The following is a 21,233-nucleotide window of genomic DNA, read 5'->3' as shown; positions in this document are numbered from 1 at the left end:
AACTCAAAAAGTACCAGTTACGTCATCAATACGGAAGTGGTCAAATGAAGCGGATGCTAAGCTACAGGACTGTTTAGCTAACAGAATGGATTATGTTCCGGGATTCATCAGATGGCATTGATTTGTTAACCACATCAGTCACCGGCATTCATTAATAGGTGCATTGACGACATCGTCCCCACAGTGACCACACATACATATCCCAACCAGAAGCAATGAATTACAGGCAACATCCACACTGAGCTAAAGGGTAGAGCTGCCGCTTTCAAGGAGCGGGACAATAATCCAGATGTTTATAGGAAATCCCCCTACGATCTCTGACGAACCATCAAACAATACAGCTCAATCGAGTCCAGGCTTAACTGAATGACAGACAAACTAAATTCCTAAATTTATATTCTGAGGTAGACCTCATCTCCAGGGAATGCTCCTCAGAGACAGGGCAGCTGGCTTGGAACCCCCCCCCCCCACTGGGGGAAAAGAGTTCCAATGACGGGCCATAAGGTTATTAATGGTCATTGGAAGACTTGTTGCAAAACAAGTGGGAGACAAGGTTGAGTTAAATTAAATAAAAAAAACATGAGCTGGTGCACACCCAGAATAATAGTTTGTATGGAGGTGCTGACTAACGGCGAATAAACGATAAACTATCAAAATAAATAAAGTCGCACACTCCCGAGTATAATRTCCCAGCAATTTAATGGGTATTTACCAACGTTTCGGCCCGAAACAWTGGTAAAAACCCATTAAATTGCTGGGAGATTATACTCGGGAGTGTGCGACTTTATTTATTTTGATAGTTTATAGACAATGTGAAGTTGACAAATACTCCCCTAGATTCATGCCCATTGATCGAAAGGATAGTGATTATTGCACGAGTGAGCCAATAGGTTAAATCAGCAATCGTGGAGGAATTGCCTTAGAGTGACATGCTCATAGGCTGAAGTTTAATAAGTGAATGACATTCCAGCTTCCCACAATAAATTGGGTGAATTTTGGCCGCCTGACAGAGGTGGTGTAACTGAGTCAGGTTTGTAGGCCTCCTTGCTCGCACACGTTTTTTCAGTTCTGCCCATAAATTTTCTATGGGATTGAGGTCAGGGATTTGTGATGGCTACTACAATACCTTGATTTTGTTGTCCTTAGGCCATTTTGCCACAACTTTGGAAGTATGCTTGGAGTCACTGTCCATTTGGAAGACCCATTTGCGACCAAGTCTTCAGATGTTGGTTCAATATATCCACATATCCACCTCCCTCACGATGCCATCTATTTTGTGAAGTGCACCAGTCTCTCCTGCAGCAAAGCACCCCCACAATATGATGCTGCCACCCCTGTGCTTCACGGTTGGAATGGTGTTCTTCGGCTTACAAGCCTCCCTTTTTCCTCCTAACATAACGATGGTCATTATGGACAAACAGTTCTATTTTTGTTTCATCAGACCAGAGGACATTTCTCCAAGAAGTACAATCTTTGTCCCCATGTGCAGGTGCAAACCGTAGTCTGGCTTTCTTTTTTTAATAGCGGGTTTGGAGCAGTGGCTTCTTCCTTGCTGAGCGGCCTTTCAGGTTGTGTCGATATAGGACTCGCTTTACTGTGGATAAAGATACTTTTGTAGCCGTTTCCTCCTGCATCTTCACAAGGTCCTTGCTGTTGTTCTGGGATTGATTTGCACTTTTCACACCAAAGTACGTTTATCGCTAGGAGACAGAACGCGTCTCCTTCCTGAGAGGTATGATGGCTGCGTGGTCCCATGGTGTTTATACTTGCATACTATTGTTTGTACCAATGAACGTGGTACTTTCAGGCGTTTGGAAATTGCTCCCAAGGATGAACCAGACTTGCGAAGGTCTACAATTTATTTTCTGAAGTCTTGGCTGATTTCTTTTGATTTTCCCATGATGTCAAGCAAAGAGGCACTGAGTTTGAAGGTAGGCCTTGAAATTCATCCACAGGTACACCTCCAATTGACTCAAATGATGTCAATTAGCCCATCAGAAGCTTCTAAAGCCATGACATTTTCTGGAATTCTCCAAACTGTTTAAAGGCAGAGTCAACTTAGTGTCTGTGATCTTCTGACCCACTGGAATTGTGATACAGTGAATTATAAGTGAAATAATCTGTCTGCAAACAATTGTTGGAAAAATTACTTGTGTCATGCACAAAGTAGATGTCCTAACCGACTTGCCAAAACTATAGTTTGTTAACAAGAAATTTGTGGAGTGGTTGACAAATGAGTTTGAATGACTAAAACCTAAGTGTATGTAAACTTCCGACTTCAACTGTACATACATACCAGGCAGTGTAAGACTCCAGCCACCCCAGTCATAGACTGTTCTCTCTGCTACCACACGGCAAGTGGTACCGGAGTGCCATGTCTGGGACCAAAAGGCTCCTGAACAGCTTCTACCCCCAGGCCATAAGACTGCTGAACTGTTAATCAAGCGGCTATCAGAACTATTTGCATTGACACCCTTGTATTGTTTTTTGTTTTTTCACTGACTCTAGGCACACTCACTGAACTCTACACACACAAAATMACATCAACTACCTCGTATCCCTGCACATTGACTCTGTAACGGTACTCCTATATAACCTTGTTATTTTAGTGTGTTACTATTTCCTTTTTTATTTAGCACATTTCTTACTTTTTAACTCTGCATTGTTCGGAATGGGTTTGTAAGTAAACATTTCATGGTCAAGTCCACACCCGTTGTATTTGACGCATGTGACAAAATTTGATTTGACCATCCACACAACATGGCTGCCAACTTTCAGGTCACGTGATATTGAAATGATTAACGTTCCACTATGAATCTAAAAATCAAGGCCCGGAATCTAATATTAATGTCTGCTGATGGGTCAAGAGGTTACGCATAAACCAAAGTACAGTATTTAGGTAGATTAACAGCTAGGGAATCCCTACCCTCTGTACTATGGCACTGCTCACAGAGATCTGAGCACATTTCCCTCATGTGAGGTAACATCTGTTATATTTGAATGGTGCTCAAGGCCTTCCAAATACTTTCAAATGACCATCTCTGCATAAGAGGCTTCATACAACAACTTTTCCTTCAAAATGTAATCATAGAATGTATTAAAGTAATGCTGTATGTAGGCCCCTTGGTGCAGTACAGAGCATATGGCATATGATCTCCAAACCCCAGTATCACAAATGAGTAATTTGTTGCTTGTTAAGAATAACATTCAAAGAAAGTTAATCAAAGTGCAATAATGACATGAGATTTGAAGAGGTATAGTGATTTTAAAATGAAAAATTAAATGGAAGAAAAAAAAACTGTCAAACTTAATTTATCAGTATACTCTGACATCTATGTTTTGCTCTTGATAGCTAGCCTACCMGAGTATTTCGTCACTGACAGCTACATTGAAAATTAAAGTATTGCTGTTAATCCTGGGGAAATATATGGCCTAAAGTGTAAACTGCTTGTAGCCTGAAGTGTAAACTATTATTTTCTTAGAAAAATAATTGGCAAACAAAGTTAGATAAAAATGCCAGCGTTACCGACTTGCAATTCCGAGTTGGATGACCGTTTAAACGATTTTTCCAGTCGGAGCTCGTTTTTTCCCCGAGTTCCCAGTCGTCTTGAACACACTGAAGTCCGAGATTTCCGAATTCCCAGTTGTTTGAACGCGGCAAGTGTTCCGTTGTTTTGAAAACAACGGGGAGTTCGGAACTCGGAAATCTCCGACTGAGCGTTGAAAACAACTGGGACCTCGGAAAAAAACGAACTCCGACTGGGAAAAATACATTTGAACGATCATCCAATTCTGCCCTCTTTCTAGAACTCCGACTTAACGACCTGAAGATCACTAACGTCATGATTTGACCACGTATTTTTCCAGAGTTCCCAGTTGTTGTTAACGCAGCAATTGACAGGCAGAAAATGTAMCCGCTGTGACAGCTCGCTCTAGCTCTTATTTTGGTTGTGGCCCTGTTGTCAACGTGCACGCACCTCTTCCGTTCTAAACCGAGAGCTTTCACTGTTCACACCATCATGGAGGGTTCATCTGTCGTCTAGCGAAGGTGCTCTTTAGGCCATTTCACGATCTCTGACGAATCCGACCGACAGCCATTAGCCTACCTTGCTTGAAAACCTCAACTCTTCCGACAAATACAACCCAACCATCTAGTCAGTTATGAATGCGACTACTGGGCCGACAAGTTATAATCAAAATACAATTGAGGTGAATCATGTTGTCAATACGAATTAGCCTATTATAAGCTATCCGTCTGACAACAATTGTTTGATTAAAACAATCATTCGTTTTCTTACAAGGAAAAATACGCAGAAAGCAAATTATCATTCCACTTACCCTGAAATATCACACCGACAATGGTGTGAAAAGATACAGGAATGGTTTAAAATAGAAACGTAATGAAAAGACAAAGCGCTATAATCATGATCGATGTCTCTTTAGAGAAATCCACTCTAGCCTTTTCCGTTTAACGTAAAATGTAACTATTCAGTTCAGCCAAACGATACAGTGTACCTAGTGCACAATTTACGTCATTGACACCAGTGCATGAGTGACTTGTAAAGAAGCCAATAGGAAGCTAATACTATAGCTTCAACGCCTTTAGTGACTTGTAAAAAGCCAATAAGAAGCTAATACTATAACGTCAAGGCCAATCACAGTAGAAGTTACTGTACATGGGCAGGGCATGAAAGAGATGCGATGACGGCCATGTTCTACAAGGGTGTTTGTATCCCTCCGCTTTTGGTATTTACCTTTTGCAAATGTCACTGTGTGACCTACGGTCGAATGGCCTACCACCCTGTTTTCCTGGAGAAGACCCATTAGCTGTTTTACAATTATGTGGTCTGCAGATAGGACGTTAGTATATCTTCAGATTATTGGGAGAATCTCAATTGCATACTCTTCGGCTCCTTCTCAAAACCCATTGGATAAGAAAGCCACAGGTCCCGCCTGTCGGACTTTCTCCTCCAATGGGTGTTGAGAAGGAGGCGAGGAGAGAGGACGCAAGGAGCATCAGATTGAGATTCTCCCCTAGTTTTAGAGTTTACGCCAAATAAAGTGGATATGTGAACTGTCAAATAAATACAACTATGTGCAGTTTCCTCCATGATCAGGAGAGGGAGCAATTTCAATAGTATAGGCCTATTCTTTTAGGCAGCAGGATTTTTATTCTAATTGTTCTTAATTAACCAATTGCTTTTCAATTTCATTCAAGCGGATCCCTTTTTCCAAGATGGCCAACGCCTTTCAAAGTGTGTTGTTTTATGGGGATAAATATTTTTCGATTTGCGCCTACATGTCGACTGCATGAAATTGACAAAAACATGGGATGGAAGGTCATGAAGTTTTGACTGCAGTCAACTGCAGATTTGCTCTTCACCATCTTAATCCTGCAACCATCACCTGTATTGTGGGAGGCTCTATTGTAACTAATCATTAGGGTGTTTTTGTTTCACCCACATGAACGTGACCGAAGACATGCCTGAAACAGGAAAAAACGATTAAAATGCCTGAAACAGGAACCAACTTTGCCGCAATTCATGTATACAGTGGATATGTACAAATGAATGTGATATTTGAGTCTCTCACCCACTAATTGATGAATGTACACACAAAGTATATTTAAAGTTTGTGAGTGTAGGTATGGGGGTTGAATACATGTTTATTTCAACATTACAAATAACAACTTTTACAAACAATGGCAACACTGCCATGTTGCACTGAGCCTTTCTGTTGGAAAACCACATCAGTGTCTTGACTTTCGGCTGTTGCAGATGCACCTTCTCCCGACTTCACACCTTGGATTTTGTCTACAGTTGGTTGCTTTAAAGGTAAACTCACACACTACAGAGACTGAAGGTAGGTAGCATAGCGCAGAGTTGCGATGTCGTTTTTAGTCACAAAAGGGGCGGCTCCTTGTAATAAACTCCAGCATTCAAAGGACTGTTGTACTGCCTGAAAATTGAGACGCGCCATATTCCTTCCGCAGCGGTGGGGGCGGTGTTATCGCTTGGTTCCTTGATATGATCTATTTGGTATATAGGCTATTCCTCAAAGTAGCCTATTTTGCATTAATAACCAACCAAATATAATCTCAGCGGCTGTTCAAACAGTAAACCACACAAGAAAATGCCCAAAAAGGTGTTTTGTTTAGAAGTAATAAGGAGTGATTCCAGGCGATTGAGAAATGGTAGAACCTGCTGTTGCCAACTAGCTAGCCATGGGCTTTTTTGTTGTTGTCTGTGACCAAACATGATGACGTTCTACTTTTAGCTGATATCAGAATGATTATTTCACATGGAGATGCAGGGAGCTAAAAAGGCTAGCTAGCTTGCTATGYTTTTCGCCAGACTAAAGCCAGCAGCCAGGCTCTTTCCATGACATAGACTGACCAGGTGAATCCAGGTGAAAGCTATGATCCCTTATTGATGTCAGTTGTTAAATCCACTTCAATCAGTGTAGATGAAGGGGAGGAGACAGGATTCTTTATCCTTGAGACAATTTGACATTGATTGGGTATGTGTGCTATTCGGAGAGTGACAAAAGGCAAGACAAGTTTTAAGTGCCTTTGAACTGGGTATGGTAGTAGGTGCCAGGCYCACCGGTTTTATGTAAAGAACTGCAACGCTGCTGGGTTTTTCACGCTCAACAGTTTCCCATGTGTACCAAGAATGGCTCATCACCCAAAGGACATCCAGCTAACTTGACACACCTGTAGGAAGAATTGGAGTCAACATGGGCCAGCATCCCTGTGGAATGCTTCTGACACCTTGTAGTGTAACATTAATGTTTTGTAGCGCCCCTTGTGTGTATACCCCCGTATGGTAAAGAAATGGTATGATGGTATGAAAATCTGGATACCACACAACTCTAGTGACCACCCTCCTGAAGCGTCTCTACCTGTCTGAAGGAGTCTGTGCAAGGGGCGACATTTCAGACTGAAGAGTGAGTTTCACAGATCCCCATCTGCGACACTTAAAATTGATGTCAAGGGCAGAAGCACCTTGATTGTCTGATTTTAAAGATGCCACGAGAATTTCTATTCTTCTAAATCAGACTACAGTTGAGGAAGGTCATAGATAATTCAGTAGAAATAAAATAAAATTGTATGACGGAAAAGTATTGAATTCAAAGTGAAACAAGGTATGCTGGGTCTGTAACTTATAGGCTACAAGGTTTTTAAGAACACATGACAGTGCGTGTATTTTGATGAGGTTTTATGAAGCATTTGTAAATCAACTTCTGTCAGGATGAATGATCTTGGAAAGACAAATTGCCATCTTTAAACCATTTGCATGCATAGATCCACTCACAGTTTATTGTGCGTGAACTCTTGGTTTATGACCATGGCCATTTGTGGATCGTCCTGTGACAATAACCTAGTAAAACCTGTCATGAAAATACACAGTGTACAAAACATTAGGAACACCTTCCTAWTATTGAGTTGCACCCGCTTTTGCCCTCAGAACAGCCTCAATTCATCYGGGCATGGACTCTACAACTTGTCGACAGCGTTCCACAGGGATGCTGGCCCATGTTGACTCCAATGCTTCCCACAGTTGTGTCAAGTTGACTGGATGTCCTTTGGGTGGTGGACCATTCTTGATACCGACAGGATACCCAACTGTTGAGCGTGGGAKACTGTTGAATGTGAAAAACCCAGCAGCATTTGCAGTCATTGACATACACCATTCACCATTCAAAGGCACTTAAATATGTTGTCTTGCCCATTCTCCCTCTGAATGGCACACATAAACAATCCATYTCTCAATTMTCTCAAGGCTTACAAATCATTCTTTAACCTGTCTTCATATACACTGATTGGATTTAACAAGTGGTATCAATAAGTACACTGTACACTCAGTGTATAATGGAACCTAACTAATTGAATATGGAGGGAGCAGTGTAGAGGAAAGAGAGAGATAAAGTGAGATAGAGTGGGTCTGTGCGTGTGACATGGGTGTGCGGGCATGTGTGTGTGAGAGAGAGAGAGAGAGTGAGTCCGGGGGTGGGGGAGAAGATTACTGTGTGTTTTATGTAAGAAGCTTATGTTGGCTACAGGGGAAATACACTGCAAACAGATGGGTCCCCATCTGCCAACATCTAACCCCTCTGTCAGATTGGACAGAGGTCTTTACACTTTCAGAATAAACATGGAAACAAATATTAATATTTGGTATACTTATTACAGGAAACCTATATCATGGCTGTATTGTGTGACCAGAAGATTCACCTTCATAACTGAACTGATGAATCAATGGATTTAATAGTGATGATATTCCAATCTTATCTTGTTTTAGCATCATGGGGTTTCAAGGAATAATAACAAAATTCCCAGATAAAGCAGCGTGTGGTGGTGGATTGCCCTCCTTAAATGCTTTTATAAACATTATGTAACATGTTGAACGGATTACTTGTTTCACATTTCCTGTAATATGTCTTGGGTTTATGACTGGGAACATCGTTTCATAATATAAACAGACCTAATCTGTGATTTAATTTGATCTGTGAAAAAGCGGGGGGGGAAATGTCTACATTTGTTATAAAGCTTCGACTGCCTCTTTGCCTTTAAATGTCACATCAAGTCACCATCAGTATGTATCAAGCATACAGTGGCGGCCAAATTTTGTACCTTAGCACTTTTCTTATTTCTTATAAAATAACGTTGGTCTCCACGCGTTGCTTTTATAATGTCAACATTGCAGAACCAATTTTGTTTTGGAAAACTTAAGTTTACAATGACAAAATTATTGGCACCCAGGCGCTAATACTTGGTTAAACAGCCTTTGGTGAAGATAACTGCAAAAAATGCTTATTGTAGCCATCAATGAGCTTGCTGCACCTTTCTACGGGTAATTTATCCCACTCTTCAGCTGCAAACTGCTCCAATTCTTCAATGTTTGAGTGGTGCCTTCCATCAACTGCTGTTTTCAGGTCTCCATAGGCCACTCCATAGGTTTATGACGGAATTCAGATCTGGACTCATCGCTAGCCACTCCAAAACAGTCCAGTGTTTATTCATGAACCATTCCTGGGTGCTTTCCTGGGTGCCTCACTTCCTCTATCCATTTTTCCTCTGAATTGTGTGTGTGTGTATGTGTGGGCGGAGAACCCTTAGTGTGCGGTGACCCACTGCTCCCAAGGGCCATCGCATCCCGCCTGCTGCCTGGCAACACACTGTCACCATGGCAACAAAACCAACAAAAGCACCCACCCACAGCCCACTTCCACATTACCCGCACATAGGGATGGGAATGTGTGCTGCGTGCTGTGTGTGTGTGTGTGTGTGTGTGTGTGTGTGTGTGTGTGTGTGTGTGTGTGTGTGTGTGTGTGTGTGTGTGTGTGTGTGTGTGTGTGTGTGTGTGTGTGTGTGTGACAGGCAGACAGACAAATGAGGCAGACAGACAGAGGAAATGAGAGCAACAATAATGGGGATGTAAAAAAGTACAGGGTTCAACATCATTTTTCTATAGTACTACAAACTACATAGATGGCATGACAGAAGATTGTAATACAGTACTTATGATATTGTAGGATGTAGACTGGAGGTTTTGTGATAATAATGTAAGTAACTCACTGGCAACACCGCTATTAAAGCTCTGCTGCTCTTTCTTATCTATTTTTATACTATGACATACAGTTGAAGTCGGAAGTTTACATACACCTTAGCCAAATACATTTAAACTCAGTTTTACACAATTCCTGACATTTAATCCTAGTAAACATTCTCTGTCTTAGGTCAGTTAGGATCACCACTTTATTTTAAGAATGTGAAATGTCAGAATACTAATAGAGAGAATGATTTATTTCAGCTTTTATTTCTTTCATCACATTCCCACTGGGTCAGAAGTTTACATACACTCAATTAGTATTTGGTAGCATTGCCTCTAAATTGTTTAAGTTGGGTCYAACTTTTCGGGTAGCCTGCCACAAGCTTCCCACAATAATTTGGGTGAATTTTGGCCCATTCCTCCTGTCAGAGCTGGTGTAACTGAGTCAGGTTTGTAGGCCTCCTTGCTCGCACACATTTTTTCAGTTCTGCCCACAAATTTTCTATAGGATTGAGGTCAGGGCTATGTGATGGCCACTCCAATACCTTGACTTTGTTGTCCTTAAGCCATTTTGCCACAATTTTGGAAGTATGCTTGGGGTCATTGTCCATTTGGAAGACCCATTTGCGACCAAGTCTTGAGATGTTGCTTCAATATATCCACATCATTTTCCTCCCTCATGATGCCATCTATTTTGTGAAGTGCACCTGTCCCTCCTGCAGCAAAGCACTCTCACAACATGATGCTACCACCCCCGTGCTTCACGGTTGGGATGGTGTTCTTCGGCTTGCAAGCCTCCCCCTTTTTCCTCTAAACCGCCAAACAGTTCTATTTTTGTTTCATCAGATCAGAGAACATTTCTCCAAAAAGTACAAACTTTGTCCCCATGTGCAGACCGTAGTCTGGCTTTTTTATGGCGGTTTTGGAGCAGTGGCTTCTTCTTTGCTGAGCTGCCTTTCAGGTTATGTCGATATAGGACTCGTTTTACTGTGGATATAGATACTTTTGTACCTGTTTCCTCCAGCATCTTCACAAGGTCCTTTTCTGTTGTTCTGGAATTGATTTGCACTTTTCGCACCAAAGTACGTTTATCTCTAGGAGACAGAACGCGTCTCCTTCCTGAGCGGTATGACGGCTGCGTGGTCCCATGGGGTTTATACTTGCATACTATTGTTTGTACAGATGAACATGGTACCTTCAGGCGTTTGGAAATTGCTCCCAAGGATGAACCAGACTTGTGGAGATCTACAATTCTTTTTCTYAGGTCTTGGCTGATTTCTTTTGATTTTCCCATGATGTCAAGCAAAGAGCCACTGAGTTTGAAGGTAGGCCTTGAAATACATCCACAGGTACACCTCCAATTGACTCAAATGATGTCATGAGCCATGACATCATGGAAAAATCATGACATAATTTTCTGGAATTTTCCAAGCTGTTTAAAGGCAGAGTCAACTTAGTGTATGTAAACTTCTGACCCACTGGAATTGTGATAAAGTGAATTATAAGTGAAATAATCTGTCTGTCAACAATTGTTGGAAAACTTACTTGTGTCATGCACAAAGTAGATGTCCTAACCGACTTGCCAAAACTATAGTTTGTTAACAAGAAATTTGTGGAGTGGTTGAAAAACGAGTTTTAATGACTCCAACCTAAGTGTATGTAAACTTCCGACTTCAACTGTTGATTGACATTACTGCATTTGGCCTCAGCAGTCACAATTGGCTAATGCTCTTTCAATTGTACGTTTTTTCGCCAAATGAACCATTACCATTGAAAATTCTGTAAATATTGCACATTATAGGCTACCTTTACAGATCGGCACATTAGAATTCCCCACCCAACAGTTAAATATTGACTCTTGATTTTTATAAAGAGAGAACGTCTCAACTCTAAATATGTGTAGTGCAACTTCGGAAACAGCAGGGGGACGCAGAATCCTATACGTTGTCAGCTCCCAGCATAAGTAAAGCAGGTGGCATGTGAAATACACAAAAACACCACATGATGGAAGCATAGTCTTTAGAATGYTTATTATCTTTATTCCGTCTCCACTTTCCACAGATAATAATGACATACAGTGGAGGCGTTTCACAATTGTTRCTACATCAAATAGTCATTAGTGCAAGCAAATTAGTAGTGACAGTTGTAGTGGCTTAACAGTTCTGTAACAGTTACAGAAAAATTGACTGAATTGAGGTTACCTCTTTTACTAAATGTATTACACTTCATTTAGCCTACCTCATTTGAGATTTAATAAATAAATAAAAACAACAAGAAGAGTTATTTCAAATGAGAAAAAAAAACATATTTGAGCGAATTATTTAATACAATAAATGAATGCACAATAAGGAATTCATGATATATTCATACTATTTGTTTAAACCAGGGTTGGGGTCAATTAGTTTCAATTGAAGGGATAGTTCAGCAATTTAAAATATTTAGATATTTGTTTCCCTACCTTTTAAAGCAGTCTATGGAGTGACTGCAATCCACACTTTAGTTTTGTTACACTAGCCACTGCCAAAATTGTATTGGCATTTTCGGATTCCACTGAAGCATGTATTTGCCCAAGTCATCTCCTAAATTGATTATATTACTCATTAACAATACATTTGTTTTAAAACTATTTTCAATTCTTAAACTTGAATGTCAATGTATTTCCTGAAATGAAACGGAATTAACTCTAGTTTAAACCAGAAACATATATTATATATTAACAAAATACATGGCTCAGATTTATCTAATTTCAAGTGATAAGATCTTGTGTTGACAGGATAGTAAAAATAACATGCCTTGTATTGGACATATAGCATATGATTAATAGTAAAATAGTGAGAATGCATGTTTCCTATCATCTCTATCTGAAATAATGTCGAAGATTTTGCCTCAAAATGAAAAATGAAAAAAGAAAGATAAATCGACTCTCATTGATGTATGTAAATACCAAATTTGCAAGAAAGGGATATGACACATGGGTAGATCTACTGTACATATTAAAAATACAACAGAGAAAGACTTGCACGCCTGCTCGGGCTGAAAACTATAGTGATCTTTGCTTGGTCAATAGCAACGCGATTTCAGATTTCACCAACTTTAGTCCCACCCTGTTCATGCTTCCTCGCCCATACTTGCATCACCCAATGGTCCCCRCCTGCCCAACGGTCCCCTGCCCACTAAGCTTCCCTTCATTGAAGATGAAAAAGACTGTTGTTTCATCGCCCCCAAAATTCTAGATAAGCGTTTCCCAAACTAGTGGTCGCATTTTTTGAAAATGGGGTCGCTAGAGAAACTCTAAAATTAAACGAAATATCAATTGGTTCATAGAGCCGTGGTTATGTCAGTAGGTTACGGCTAGATGTGGTTGTAGTAAACACAGCAGATCRTTCCACTTTGCTGGCTCGMGGATTCGAACCAGCAACCTTTCTGTTACTTAACCTTTGGACTACCTGCCACACATTTACATGGTGGTTTTGCAAAATACACTACATGTCCAAAAGTATGTGGACACCTGCTTGTCGAACATCTAATTCCAAAATCATGGGCATTAATATGGAGTTGGTTCCCCCTTTGCTGCAATAACAGCCTCCACTCTTCTGGGAAGGCTTTKCACTAGATGTTGGAACATTGCTGCGGGGACTTGCTTCCATTCAGCCACAAGAGCATTACTGAGGTCGGACACTGATGTTGGGCGATTAGGCCTGGCTCGCAGTCGGCATTCCAATTCATCCCAAAGGGGTTCGATGTGGTTGAGGTCTCAGGTCTCGACAAACCATTTCTGTATGGACCTTGCTTTGTGAACAAGGGCATTGTCATGRTGAAACATGAAAGGGCCTTCCCAAAACTGTTGGCACAAAGTTGGAAGCACAGAATCATCTAGAATGTCATTGTGTAGAGTTAAGATTGCCCTTCACTGGAACTAAGGGGCCTAGCCCGAACCATGAAAAACAGCCCAGGCCATTATTCCTCCTCCACCAAACTTTACAGTTGTCACTACGCATTTGGGCAGGTAGTGTTCTCATTGCATCTACCAAACCCAGATTTGTCCGTCAGACTGCCAGATGGTGAAGCYTGAATCCTCACTCCAGGGAATGCGTTTGCACTGCTCCAGAGTCCACTTCCTGGCTGAGCCATTGTTACTCCTTGACGTTTCCACTTCACAGTAAAATCAATTACAGTTGACAGGGGAAGCTCTAGCAGGGCAGAAATTTGACCGGCTGACTTGTTGGAAAGGTGGCATCCTATGAAGGTGCCACATTGAAAGTCACTAAGCTCTTCAGTAAGGCCATTCTACTGCCAATGTTTGTCTATGYAGATTGCATGGCTGTGTGCTCGATTTTATACACCTGCCAGCAACGGGTGTGGCTGAAATAGCCGAATCCACTAATTTGAAGGGGTGTCCATAAACTTTTGTATATATAGTGTTTATAGTCCGTTGTTACGTTTTCCAAAGGAATCACTGGAATTCTTATAATTTCCACCATAAAGGATTGTCAAATATGCCACCGTAATAATTTGTTTTAATTCTCAGTAGTCAAATGAACTAAAATCGAATAGATCGAATTAACGAAGCGTAGCCTACCAATAAACTTCTGATATGGACAGAAAGTGAAGAAAAAAATAGGCAATGTCACGCTTACAGTGATACAAAGGATGGGATGAAAATGTAAGTGATTTTTATTTGCGTTTTGGAACATTGACAGAAAAACAGTTAGTAGCCTATTAGCCTAGATACAAATAGGTAACGTATGAGGTTGTAAAATACCACAGAGAAAAAAAACGAACTTGAAACGGAATTCATTTTAAATTGACTATATTGAATAAACCAGCGTTTTCTTAGTGGTTCATTGTGTAGCCTATAAGCGATATTCTATGTTACAGACTCTCTGTTACAATTAGAGATTTTAAACTTTTTTTTTTCGTCGCYTAACACAATGTAATGTTTGTTCCATTGCAACTTTTTTGTTAGACTAAGTGGCACTGTGTAACCTACTTCGAAATATATGTGCGTATAAACATGAGAACATGCTGTTTCTGTTCAATTAACCAAACATGATGAATGTTTTATCTGGGTTTATTATAATAAGGCTATTGTTATTAGGCTATTATTATCATGAGCCTAAATAGTCTCCCGCAAATGATTTCCCTGTCATGTATTAAAAAAAGTAAAATAAAAAGTAATTTATTGGGCAATTTCATAATAATAATTAGTTAATTTCAATKAATTATTATATGAGTGAGAGGTGTTTATGCTAGGCATTCGAAATCTATAGTTACCGTAAGAAAAATYTAACCATTGTATTTAGCGTATTAATATCATAATCTCGTCAACGGGCACCTGTTTTTCCCCTTTCAATCAGAGTTTACGAGAGCGACGCCAATTCTAATTTCCTAGTGCGGGACGCCATTTGAACAGGGGAACAAAGCAATAGATTCTCACATTTGTCCGAACGTTAGTTGAAAGTGGCAAAGGTTGGGAACCTCTAAACTCAGTCAGGAGCGCTTTGTCCGTGCGCTCCAGCCTGAGTTCATTAGCTCGAGCTTCCATCCACACCGTTGCTCCTCTGTTCAAACGGTCCTAATAAAGAAGGCCTCATGCTGGCAACTCAATCACCGAGGTTAGATGCCTTCAGACCGGCTTCTTTGACCTCTATAGCCTGCACTATACCCTGTAATTTCGCCTTCCAGTACTGATATTCTTTTCCATTACTATGGGGATCTTGCCATAACACGGAACTGGCATTTCTTTCGTGTCCTTATTATCTGAATGGAGACTTATCAGTGAGATAATGGACAGAACAGAGAGAGAGAGAGAGAGAGAGAGAGAGAGAGAAATGTGAAGAGAGAGAGAGGTGAAGGTAGAGAGAGAGAGAGGTGAAGGTAGGCCAGTCGGTCAAATTGAGGTAAATCTTTTGATATTATTTTAACCAATGTCTTTTTTACACAGTACCTGAGAAATAATGGATGTATGCACACCACTGTGTCATTTATTTTCATGATGAATGACATGACAGTGGTGCAACAACTCACAATGCCATAAAAACAATGTGTGTGTAGGGGGGACCTTTTACTCAATACCAACAGTTGCATAATACAATAAAAAAAAGTGTAATAAGCATGTATAAACCCAACCTGGTCTCAGAGCATTTTGTATTATTCTGTACGTAAATCRGAGACACTCCATTTAGTATGCTATGTTACATTTCATATGGTATGTATTAATTTGTGGATGTCCATCACCCATTTCGTAATATATGTAATGAATTTGCCAAATGTACAACATGTTAAAAATGTCAAAATGTTACGAATTAGCAAAACATTTGATATGTTACGAATTCTAGCTAGCTGGCTAACGTTAGCTAGGCTAGGGGTTAGAGTTAGGGTTACGTTTAGGAGTTAAGTTAAAGGGTTAATGTTAGGGTTAGGGGAAGGGTTAGCTACTAGGGTTAAGGTAAGGGTTAGCTAACATGCTAAGTAGTTGCAAAGTACCTAAAAAGTAGTAAGTATTTGAAAAGTTTCTCATTAGCTAAAGTTGTCTGTGATGAGATTCGAACTTGCATCCATTTGGTTGCTAGCCATGCGTGTTATACGCTCACCATCTATCCTGACCAACCACCCTAAGTAACCATATGTCTTATGTAACCATACCAAATGTAACATCATACTAATTTGAGTGTCCCAGATTTACATTTACTATGTTATGTCTAGTCTATGAGGCTAACAAACCCTTATAATGACCTCTCAACATTTCATTTAAATGTTTCAACAAATTAAACCTGGCTCTGATGTGTTACCCCCACACCCCTGTAATTCACAGGCTGTCACACCTCACTTCTTTGGGAAGCATGTTTTTTGGGACTTTGGGCCCCTGTGCTCATAGCAAAGGCTACTTCTCACTGAAGACTATTTGGTTGCTACTATTCTTATCTGACCACGTCATCGACTATGATTGTGCCTGTTCCTAGTCGTCTTTTGTTGTGCACTTGCCAAAGACCCTCTCCTTTAGTATTGCTAGTAGAATGATATGTCATGGACTTGCGGGAAATGACAGCCTACTCCTTCAAAGTATTGTATTTGACTAGAGACTTAACTATCTAATATGATTCAAAATGGTTTGACCTGGGTTTGACTTTTTTCTTTTACCATTATGATAACATTGTGCCACCAGTAGGAGTAGTAACACCACTGATGATAACACTGATGATACATTTTAGGTATATTAGAATGTTCTAAAATGGAGGCCACAGATTGTCACGATGTCCGTAGTAATGATCGGACCAAGGCGCAGCGTACGTTGAGTTCCACATAATTTTAAGGAAAGTGAAACTTAAGCAAATACAAAAACAAAATAAAGAACAAACGAACCGTGATGACAATGCAGTGCTAAACAGGCAACTACACAGAAACAATATCCCATAGCCCACAGGTGGAAAAAATGCTACTTAAGTATGATCCCCAATTAGAGACAACGATAGCCAGCTGCCTCTAATTGAGAATCATCCCAAAAACCCCAACATAGAAAGAACAACCTAGAACCCCACATAGAAAATATAAACTAACCCCCCTAGTCACGCCCTGACCTACTCTACCATAGAAAATAAAGGCTTTCTATGGTCAGGACGTGACACAGATGCTCAAATCTAAAGTCATTAACCCATTAGAAAGTATTTACTAAAGTGATATGATTCATAATTTTGCTCACAATGTATTTTCCTTTCATTTAATTTGAGTAACATCAAGTGACACTTTGGATTCAGAAACACCAAATGATCAATGGAATAATTTTATGACATACTAAAAGGATGTTATTAGCTAATCATTTTTATATAGACCCTTCCCGGATAACAGTTTGCCACTGGAGGGAATGCACAAYGTCCTTGCATATCTTAGTAGTYAGTGATTTTCAAGGCAGTAACACCAATGACGTGAAATTAGGGATACTTATTATATTCATAAAAAGTATTTTATTAGCCCTCCCCCTTAAAAGAGTTAGATGCACTATTGTAAAGTGGTTGTTCCACTGGATAGGGGCGTGCTCCCTCTGCTTTTTTCTGAAGTCCATGATCAGCTCCTTCATTTTGTTGACGTTGAGGGAGAGGTTATTTTTCTGGCACCACTCACCCAGGGCCCTCACCTCCTCCCTGTAGYCTGTCTCGTCATTGTTGGTAATCAGGCCTACTATGGTTGTGTTGTCTGCAAACTTGATGATTGAGTTGGAGGCGTGTGTAGCCACGCAGTCATGGGTGAACAGGGAGTACAGGAGGGGGCTAAGCATGCACCCTTGTGGGGCCCCTGTGTTGAGGATCAGTGAAGCGGAGGTGTTGTTTCCTTCCTTCATCACCTGGGGGCGGCCCGTCAGGTAGTCCAAGACCCAGTTGCACAGGGTGGGGTTCAGACCCAGGGCCCTGAGCTTGATGATGAGCTTGAAGGGTACTATGGTGTTGAAGGCTGAGCTATAGTCAATGAACAGAATTCTTATATAGGTATTCCTCTTGTCCAGATGGAATAGGGCAGTGTGCAGTGCAATGGCGATTGCATTGTCTGTGYATCTATTGGGGCGGTAAGCAAATTTAAGTGGGTCTAGGGTGTCAGGTAAGGTAGAGGTGATATGATCCRTAACTAGCCTCTCAAAGCACTTCATMATGACAAAAGTGAGTGCTACGGGGTGATAGTAGTTTAGTTCAGTTACCTTTGCTATCTTGGGTACAGGAACAATGGTGGACATATTGAAGCAAGTGGGGACAGCAGACTGGGATAGGGAGAGATTGAATATGTCTGTAAACACTCCAGCCAGTTGGTCTGCGCATGCTTTGAGGACGCGGCTAGGGATGCCGTGTGGGCCGGCAACCTTGCGAGGGTTAACACGCTTAAATGTCTTACTCYCYTCGGCCACAGAGAACGAGAGCCCACAATACTTTCGAGCGGGCCGCGTCGATGGCACTGTGTTATCCTCAAAGRGGGCGAAGAAGATGTTTAGCTTGTCAGGGAGCAAGACGTCGGTGTCTGTGACGTGGCTGGCTTTCCCTTTGTAATCTGTGATTGTCTGTAGACCATGCCACATATGTCTTGTGTCTGAGCCATTGAATTGCAACTCCACTTTGTCTCTGTACTGACATTTTGCCTGTTTGATTGCCTTACGGAGGGAATAACTACACTGTTTATATTCGACCATATTAACAGTTACCTTGCCATGTGCTAAACGCTTTCAGTTTAGCACAAATGCTGCCATCGATCCACGGTTTCTGGTTTGGATAGGTTTTAATAGTCACAGTGGGAACAACATCCCCTATACACTTCCTGATGAACTCAGTCACTGTGTCCGTGTATACATCACTGTTAATCTSCGAGGCTACCCGGAACATACATGTTAAAGTCGGAAGTTTACATACACCTTAGCCAAATACATTTAAACTCAGTTTTTCACAATTCCTGACATTTAATACTYGTAAATATTCCCTGTTTTAGGGCAGTTAGGATCATCACTTCATTTTAAGAATGTGAAATGTCAGAATAATAGTAGAGAGAATGATTTATTTCAGCTTTTATTTCTTTCATCACATTCCCAGTGGGTCAGAAGTTTACATACACTCAATTAGTATTTGGTAGCATTGCCTTTAAATTGTTTAACTTGGGTCAAACGTTTCTGTCACGACTTCCGCCGAAGTCGGCTCCTCTCCTTGTTCGGGTGGCGTTCGGCGGTTGACATTACCGGCTTTCTAGCCATCGCCGCTCCATTTTTCATGTATCCATTTGTTTTGTCTTGTTCCCTGCACACCTGGTTTTCATTCCCCAATCAATCTACATGTATTTATTCCTCTGTTCCCCATCATGTTTTTGTGTAAGATTGTTTGATGTTACGTGTGTATTGTTGATGCGCCAAACTGGCTTGTTTTTTCAGTGTTATTTTTCACGAAGATGTTTATTGTTAAACATAATTCTTGTGACTGTATTGCGCGTTTGGCACTTTTGCCTAAATAAAGTGTGCGCCTGTTCACAAATCTCTGCTCTCCTGCACCTGACTTCGCTACCAGTACGCACACAATTCTGACAGAATCAGGAGCAGGTACCCCGGTCAGAGGAGTCGAGGCGTGCGTCCAGGAACARGCAGCAATGCTACATCATCTCGGTGCCATGATGGATCACGTTGTCCAAACCATGGGCCGCTGGGAGAGAGAGGAAGTCTCTCCAGCGCCTCGAACAGCGCAACCGGGGTTACCTCTACCCGTCCCGTCCAGATCCAGCTCCAGTGGGATGCGTCTCTCCCTTCCCAGGGAGTATGATGGGACGGCCGCACAGTGCCAGGGGTTCCTTTTACAACTAGACCTATACCTGGCCACCGTTCACCCAGCTCCCTCAGGAAGGGAGAGAGTATCCGCCCTCGTCTCATGCCTCTCGGGGAGAGCTCTGGAGTGGGCAAACGCCATGTGGAGAGAGGAAGACGCGGCCGGTGAKCTCCTCGAAGTGGTCCAACGCCGCTTCTGGGCCGTCTTTGACCATCTGCCCAAAGGTAGAGCGGCMGGGGAACAACTCTTCATTTGAGGCAGGGGACGAGGAGTGCACAGGAGTTCGCGCTAGAGTTCCGGACCTTGTCCGCCGGAGCAGGATGGAACGACTGGGCCCTCATCGACCACTATCGATGCAGCCTGCGTGAGGACGTCCGATGGGAGTTGGCCTGCAGGGATGCCACCTTTGACCAACTGGTGGATCTGTCCATCCGGTTGGACAACCTGCTGGTCATCCGTGGACGTCCTGAGGGGGCTCTGTCGGTTCCATCTCCCAGCACTCCCGCTCCGGTGCCCATGGAGTTGGGAGGGGCTGCGCGTAGGGAGGCTGGAGGAGGGGACTTCACATGCACCATCTGTGGCCGCAGAGGGCACATTGCCGGTCGGTGCCGGGTTGGTCCCTCTGGGAGTCGAGGCAGCAGGCAGGGCACTCTGGCGTCACCCCAGGTGAGTCTGCACCACTCTCATCCAGAGTCCTCTGTTGTCCACCTGTTTGTACCTGTTTGTTTCCCTGAGTTCTCCCCGCATTCCCAGCATAAGGCGCTCGTCGATTCAGGCGAAGCTAGGAATTTTATCGACAGAGCGTTAGCTCTTAGTTCAGYGATCCCCATTATTCCTGTGGATAGACCTTCCCCGGTTCACACTCTGGATAGTCGACCATTAGGGTCCGMGCTAATCAGGGAAGCCACCATCTCCCTGGCCATGGAGATGCAGGGGGGTCATGAGGAGAGAATCAGTCTCTTTCTCATTGACTCTCCTGCTTTTCCCGTGGTACTAGGCCTTCCCTGGTTGGCTCGTCATTACCCCACCATTTCCTGGCAACAGAGGGCTGTCGCGGTGTGGTCGCGAGAGAGCTCAGGGAGGTGTGTAGGGGTTTCCGTTGGTGCTACCATGGTGGAAAGTCCAGACCAGGTCTCCACCATGCGCATTCCCCTAGAATATGCCTGATTTGMCTCTCGCCTTCTGTAAAAAGAAGGCGACTCAATTACCACCCCATCGACGGAGGGATTGTGCAATTAATCTCCTGGTAGACGCTGCACTTCCCAGGAGTCACGTGTATCCCCTGTCACAAGCGGAGACGGTGGCTATGGAGACATATGTCTCCGAATCCCTGCGTCAGGGGTACATTCGGTCCTCCACTTCACCCGCCTCCTCGAGTTTCTTTTTTGTGAAGAAGAAG

At 42.1% G+C, this 21,233-nt stretch overlaps 2 protein-coding genes across 8 annotated transcripts in view; one reads left to right on the top strand and one right to left on the bottom strand.

Annotated features, from left to right (window-relative positions):
• Nucleotides 1-4,519, bottom strand: part of LOC111955694 (myocyte-specific enhancer factor 2D homolog) — a 31,565-nt gene extending 27,046 nt beyond the window's left edge. For all 7 annotated transcript variants that reach the window (XM_023975956.2, XM_023975960.2, XM_023975961.2 and 4 more), the window contains exon 1: nt 4,339-4,519. The gene's annotated coding sequence lies outside the window, so the exon portion shown is untranslated. The remainder of the gene's footprint in view (nt 1-4,338) is intronic.
• The window catches only part of LOC111956180 (teashirt homolog 1-like), a 445,767-nt gene that overhangs the window by 413,998 nt on the left and 10,536 nt on the right, over nt 1-21,233 (top strand). The gene's annotated exons all lie outside the window — the stretch shown is intronic.

The sequence above is a fragment of the Salvelinus sp. IW2-2015 genome, linkage group LG31 (assembly GCF_002910315.2).
Source record: "Salvelinus sp. IW2-2015 linkage group LG31, ASM291031v2, whole genome shotgun sequence".
Lineage (NCBI taxonomy): Eukaryota > Metazoa > Chordata > Actinopteri > Salmoniformes > Salmonidae > Salvelinus > Salvelinus sp. IW2-2015.
The sequence above is the reverse complement of the archived record's forward strand: the minus strand, read 5'-3'. Positions and strand labels throughout refer to the sequence as shown.